This window comes from Lactuca serriola, chromosome 2 (assembly GCF_051521515.1).
Source record: "Lactuca serriola cultivar US96UC23 chromosome 2, Lser_US96UC23_V15, whole genome shotgun sequence".
NCBI classification, from domain to species: Eukaryota; Viridiplantae; Streptophyta; class Magnoliopsida; order Asterales; family Asteraceae; genus Lactuca; species Lactuca serriola.
Genome location: NC_136409.1, coordinates 226918773 through 226926248, shown reverse-complemented (window position 1 = coordinate 226926248; position 7476 = coordinate 226918773).

The following is a 7476-nucleotide window of genomic DNA, read 5'->3' as shown; positions in this document are numbered from 1 at the left end:
TTTGGGCATGTAATATTATGGATCAATGTACTGAATGTAAACGCTACCAGTTGTAATGTTTCAATGCTTGGTGATGTATAATGTTATGATCCATATATATTCATTGTGATGGTATTCAATTGAGTCACAATAGCCCTCGGACGTTTCCGCCGTCTGGTTCGGGGGTGTGACACACGTCCCTGAGCCCTCAGGGGCTCTGCTCCACCCTAACCTCCACCCGTAATCCTCAAAGTGGCCGGTGCTGGAGCCTGCACCGGTCCTGCAGCAAGCTGCGGACAGTTCGCCCTCATGTGACCAACCTGATGACACTGATAACAAATCCTCATATCCTGAACTGGGGTTGACTGACGGCAATCCCTCACATAATGCCCTTCCCTCCCGCACTTGCGGCACGCACCACCGGACCTACAAACTTCACTGTGACCCTTCCCGCACTTCCCACAAGTGCGATTGCTCTGATCTCCCAACCTAGCATCAACAGTCTTGGACCGTTTGGGCGCCGGCAGTGACTGTGCCGGGGCCAGCCTCTCCTCTCTCAACTGTAACTCAATCTGTAACTCACGCTGCCGAGCGGCCTCCTGCAACTCCAGCAAGGTCTCGCACCTCTGCGTAGACACAAAGTGCCTGATATCCTTCTTGAGCATACTCGGATATCGGGACATCTAAGCCTGCTCCGAAGCAAACTCCGGGAAAAACATCGCCCTCTCAGTGAACATCCTAGTGATCTCCGTCACCGAATTTGAATCCTGCTTCAGTTCCAAGAACTCCTGAGCCAACCTCTCCCTCTCAACCCGTGGAACATAACGGGTACTGAACATCTCCCGGAACTGATCCCACGAAACCGCAGCCCTTTGCGCATCCGAATATGACCCGGTAGTCAACCTCCACCAATCCTTCGCCCTGAACCTCAACAAGTTCAGAGCACACCTCATGTGACAACCCGAAGTTCGTACCATTATTTGTAATCCTTTTCGTAATCCTTTTTCGTAAATCCATTTGTCGATTCCAAATTCGTTTCCGTTTACGCTATTAAGTTAAGTCATTAAATTGAGATTGCTATTATGACTTAATGCGTGTCCCAATGCATTTAGAACTCATATTAACACCCCATACTTGTAATCGGTAAAATTTTAGAATCGACTATATCGGGTTACGGCAACTTGATCGGGTGCGACCAAAAGCCACGTCTAATGTAGGTATCGGGTAGAATTCCACCGTGTCCCGAACTTGAACCTTATTTAAATTGGTTTAAGATTCCATTTGAAGCTTTTGCTCTCTCTCTCTCACTACTCTCTCTTTAACCTCTCTCCTCAAACCAAAGAATTAGGTCCAAAAACATCAATTTAAGGCTCAAATTCATCAAGGTAACTTCCTTAACTCATAGTATAGCATCATTAGCCTTCAAATTCGGGTTTAATCTTTGGAAAAGGACCATATTCATGAGTTTACGACCTTGGAACATGCTTGGGCCATAAACACATATAAAGAGGGTTTTTGAGCCTTAAAATCCCTCCAAACCAACTTTGGGGCTTAGATATGACCTAATGGCTTATCAATTCGGACTTAGAACACCTTGAACATCATTTTTGAGGAGCAAACATGAGTTTACTGCCCAAGAACATGCTTGGGCCGTAAACTCATCTTCATGGGGAGTAAACTCAAAATCAATTGTTTAAATGCCACTTAAACACACCAATAGCCTTGGATTAAATTCTAGAACCAACCACAATCGATTCAGGGGCCTTAAACATGATGAAAACCACTCTTCTGAGTGTTCACGGCCATAAACCCTGCAAGAATGGGTTCCTGGGCCGTGAACTCACATACACAAGTCATATGATGCCTTAAACTCATTCTAAGGCTTGTATAATTGGTTTGAATCACTTGTGATTGAATTAGGACCACCAAAACACTTTGTGAATGGGCACACAAGAGCTTACGGCCGTAAACACATAGTTTACTACCGTAAACTCCTCTAATGGTCCTTAAAATGTTCAAAATACTTTCCAATGCCTTAAAGCCAAACCTAGATTTAACCCCCAAGTGTTTCAAGACCATTTAGCACCCCAAAACACCACTCATGAGTTCACGGCCATGAAATCATGTGGATGTGGTGTTTAGGGCCGAAAACGCTTCTAAGAGTTTACTCTTGAAGAGTAAACTCCATTTCCTAAGCCATACATGTCCGTAGATGTCATCCGGGTCACTCCAAACACTTGATTTGAAGTGTTTTCGCGCATTGGAGTGTATTATTATATTTAATTAGTGGTTTAAAGTCTAATTAGATACATTTGTATATCATTTCATATTACATAGGAACCTCGCGCATTATCAAGCCCCGAACCGACGCTTAGCATTCAAACTGTCGCGTTTTCTCGTCTGGTGAGTTCATACCCCTACCCTTTTTTCAATGTTTTTCACTGTTTTCAGGGGGGAATACAAGCAAAGTACAAGGGAATACTTGTACTCAAAACTTGTTTTACATGTGTTGTGTTTCATATTACATATGCTTTTAACACTGATAATCGTAACAGACAACCACTTGAACTTACAGAACACTTATACACATTATTTGTGAAATACGTTATAAACTGTTATGATTTATATTTCACAAATGGTTTTCCACAGTAAATCAGTTAAAAGCATGACATTTGAACTTTGAACATGAAACTTAGTACACTGTTTTGTCCTCGGTAACACTCCACAGAGATACGCGAGTGGAGGATTCATTGTTTGTAACAGGATCTTTATGTATTATTACTAGTAAATTTGTTATTCCTATAAATTGGAGACACGTCCTCGGTGAACACTCCACAGAGACACGCGAGTGGAGGACCGCACCCATAACCAGAATCTTTTGGATAGGGAGCGTGACTTGAGTGTATAGATCTATACGAGACTGACTACCCCGCACCTGGTTGCTAGCTACAGCCAAACCGAAAGGTTCAAGGGTGACGAAAGTCATAAAGTGATTTGGACTACTTATTGCCATATCTAGTCTATCGTATGGTTATGGAACTCGCAATTTGGATAACAGAGATTTACTAAATAGTAATAATGAATAAAGTAACTAGTTTACTTGGTACATATTAGTTTTATATCTGTGTTAAAACTAATACATTTCACAAGGTCAACCAGGTTTCGGTATACATCTTTTACATTACAATTCGGATTGGTAACCAACATTTAGGAAAATATGGGATTTTCCTGGGATAACATTTATACATAATCAGAAACGTGAAACAATTCAGATAACCAAACTTTACAATTCACAAGAGTAAACATGTTTTCAGTGTACATCTTTTACATTACATTACACTTTGGATTCGATAACCAACTTTTAAGAAAATATGGGATTTTCTTGGTGCGTAACTTTTTCAGAAAACAGAAAAGAACTTGTACATTTTCAGAAAACAAAACCGCTTATGAACTCACCAACGTTATGCTGATTTTCAAACTGCTTGTATTCTCAGGTTCGCATTAGACAGGTACCCGATGATTCCTTTTGGCGAAGACGGAGTGCGTAGAAGACACGTCTTACTTTTGTTCATATATACTATGTATTACACTTGTACAACTTTACTTTCAAACAAATGTAAACTTTTATATGTAATGTAATGGTTGTTTACTTTACTTACTATGTGCATTGGATTTGATACTCAACGTGGAGTCCGCCCCGAAAACGTTTCCGCCTTCGGTTTCGGGGTGTGACACCTCACCCTCTGATCAACAGGGCATGAACATGTGAAGAAACATCCCTCCACATTTGACAACCATCGCATAGCAACAATCGGATCCTGAACCCCATCGAAGGTAGGGTGCTTCGTATTATCGAAGTCCCGATACTGAAAACCTCTACCGGCCCCTCCCCCTGCCGCTGTAGCCGCCGCAGCAGCCGTCTTTGTAATAGCTACATAATGCTCATCAAAATACTCGACCATGACGGTCTTGATCGACCCAAACAGTTCCGGCAACTCGGCCTGGAACATAGCAACAACCTCATCATGCAGGATCTCACGAATCCTAGCATCCAACTCTTCTGTGCTCATCTGAACGATAACCTCAGGTGGTGCTGACCCACCCTGACCGCCTCCTCCTGCTCCCGATCCTGACTCGGATCCGCTCCCATCATGCCTCGTAACCACCATACTAAAATTACCGCAAAACATCAGGCGCTTCTCATTAACCTGAGAACCGACTCTCAACCCAGCCCTAGGGATTATGACTTTCTTGATACGCGTATGGGTCCTGTGCTTTCAGTAGTACGGGCCCATACTACCTTCCACACCTACCCATATTTATATCAAGTATCACCACAACACCCTAGTGAAGAACAAGCGTAACAAGCACTCAACCCTCACTCCTAAAGGAACAATGGGAATCTCATACAGAAAGAAACCCTAGGCTAGCAGGCATCATAAATCAGGCAACTCTATCATGCAATTCCTGAAGATTCCTAGCCTAGTACTGGCATGCTGTTCTAACATATCTCATAAACAAATAACTTGTATGGTATTTTGGGGTTACTTACTGGCTCCGACTGATCGTACCCTCGCGTCTGCCTTTACTCATTTTTGAAAACCATTTTAAAATCTCTTTTGAAAGCTCTCCTTGATTTGAGACTGGATTCACACGAATGTTCCTCCAATTCACTCAAACCAAGGCTCTGATACCAACTTGTAACACTCTAAAAATTCCAACCAATTTAAACTTTTCAAAAACAACCCAATTTCATAAAGTTATTACAAAAAGGTTTTCAATACATTTATTATCAGAGTATTTCCACAGAACCACATCATAAACACATACAACATGAGGAGCGGTATGATCATGCCTTTGCCTTGCCACGGTCTCCTGAAGTACCTGAAACATTTAAACCACAACTATAAGCCCAAAAGCTTAGTGAGATACCCCCAAAATACCAACCACATATACCATACACATAACATGCCATATCGCAACAGAGCGCAGAACAGCCATGCACTTCGGGTCTACTGTGTGACTGGTCCACCGCATCGGGCCTACAGTCCACCTGGTCCACCCTCCGAGTCTAACCATATACCTCGATTCTACAATGTGATTGGTCCGCCCGCACCGGGCCTTCAATCCCCCAGGTCCACTCTCTGAGTCTACAATATGACTGGTCCGCCCGCACCGGGCCTTCAGTCGGCCTAGTCCACTCTCCGAGCCTCAGCACGTCTGGTCCGCCCTCTTGGGGCCTACAGCCTATCCGGACCGCTCGTTGGGCCTTCGGGATAACTGGTCCGCCCTGGGTATGTTGGCTTACAACACAAAGCAGGACTCGCCTCAACCCAACCCCAGTCAAACAACCATGTGCATATAAACATATAATCATATAACAATTCACAACAAATCAACCAATCTATCAGATCACATACGTAGCACATCCCTACCAGGATTCCGACCTAACCGGTCACTAGCATAGCATCATCCTATAAATCAGGATACCGACCCTAACCAGGTCTCTAACATATACCATCCTAACTACCAGGATGCAAACATAACAAAGTAATAACATAACAAACAACTACCCGAATTTCCATCCGATAAAGGGCAGGCCTTGGTGCCGTAGCCCCTATCGATATAGGGAGGATAACTCACCTCGCAACTGTCGAAACTCTGAACTAAAGAAGCAGATGCCCGAACCACCGTCTCACCAAGAATCCCGAACTATCCAAAGTAGCAAAATAACCATTAGCCCAAGCACAATATCCTTCCAAGTGTAAATTGACCATTTTACCCTTAACCCAAACTGGTCCATGACTAAGGCCCACAATCAAAATATGAAAGGCCCAACACTAGGTAAGCTCTTGAGCCCACTAATGGCCCATTAATGGCCCAATTTGCTACATTGGGCCCATTCTCCTTATTGGGCCTTACCTAAGCCCAACACCCATACTTGGACCATCTTCCCTAACTCCTGATGGCCCACTAAGGCACAAAGACCCAAAGTCCAAAGCGCAGCCCACACCGAGGCCCAAATACTCAAAGCCCAATTGGTAGCGTTACGGGGGGCGTAACTCAACGTACGCTTAGCGTACTAGCTACATGACGAGTACGTTGGGCGTACCTGCACGTACGCTCAGCGTAGTGCTCTGTTAAGTCATTTCCTCATTAAGTGCTTACTACTCCATTCTAAGGGCTACAAACTCAGATCCATGTCTTATTTCACGACTTAAACCATAAAGTCACTGACTTGGTGACTTAATATGGCTCAAACCAACTCAAACTTCCAAAATGATCTACGCTTCTAACAATACACCCCGATCTGAAACCTTCCCGAATAATAACCCATTGCTCATGAAAGACCGAAACGCCCTTACTCTTGATCTCGGGAACCCATAAATAGATATTTTAAGAATGGGGCGTTACAAGTTGAAACCCCCATAAAAATTTGCAAGCACCTCATGCATTTGAAACCTCCTATTTTAATGAATACCACTCAAAAGTCTCTTAATAATGATTAATAATTCAAAGGTTTTATAACTTATATAATATATTTAATAAACAATTAATGTATATTCTACTATAAAAATGTCAATCTTTTTGAGTAGACACACAAATACAAATCACATACAAAATTCACAAAGAAAACAAGTTTAAAGTTTTCTGTTGGTTTGAGGGATTTGAACAATTTTTCGAGCCATGTTATTATGTTGAAGTTTTTAATTTGTAAGTTTGTTATATACTAATTTTTTTTGTCTTTTCTTGATTTAAGTATTCTTTTAAGAATATCATTATATGTTGTGGTTGAAATTTTAATGTAATTAGATTAGATTCATGTCATCGATCATATGTTATGGAAGGTGATATATATATATATATATATATATATATATATATATATATATATAATATTTAATTAACTATTGTATACATGTTTGTATGTTCATATTGCTTCAAAACAATAATTAACTAAAAATAATTGATATGTCGTATTATCCATATTATCCACGTAAGCATTTTTTAAAATGCAAATTGTTTATCTTATCACTTTATATTTTAGTATATGTGTAACATTTTAATTATAATAATAAGTGTTTTTTAAAAGTTTCTTTCACTTATTAATAATAACAAGTGGTTTTAAAATTAATAACCAATAATTATAAATAATAAAAATCAAATTACATGGATATTTCATATTATCCATGCAAGTCTCTTTTGACATGCAAATTGTCTATCTTATCACTTTATTATTTAGTGTATGTTTCACATTTTAATAATAATATTACGTGTTTCTTAAAAGTCTTCTTTTTACTTATTATTAATAATAAACGGTTTAAAATTAACGAATAACAATTTTGAATGATAATAACATCAAATTATAAATTACATTTAGCTATAAATAAATTGTATTTTAAATAACATCATTATTGAAATTAGAATGACCGCATAAATAAAAATATATTTAATCAATAATAATAATTGTTAAAAATAATACTAAATATATAATTA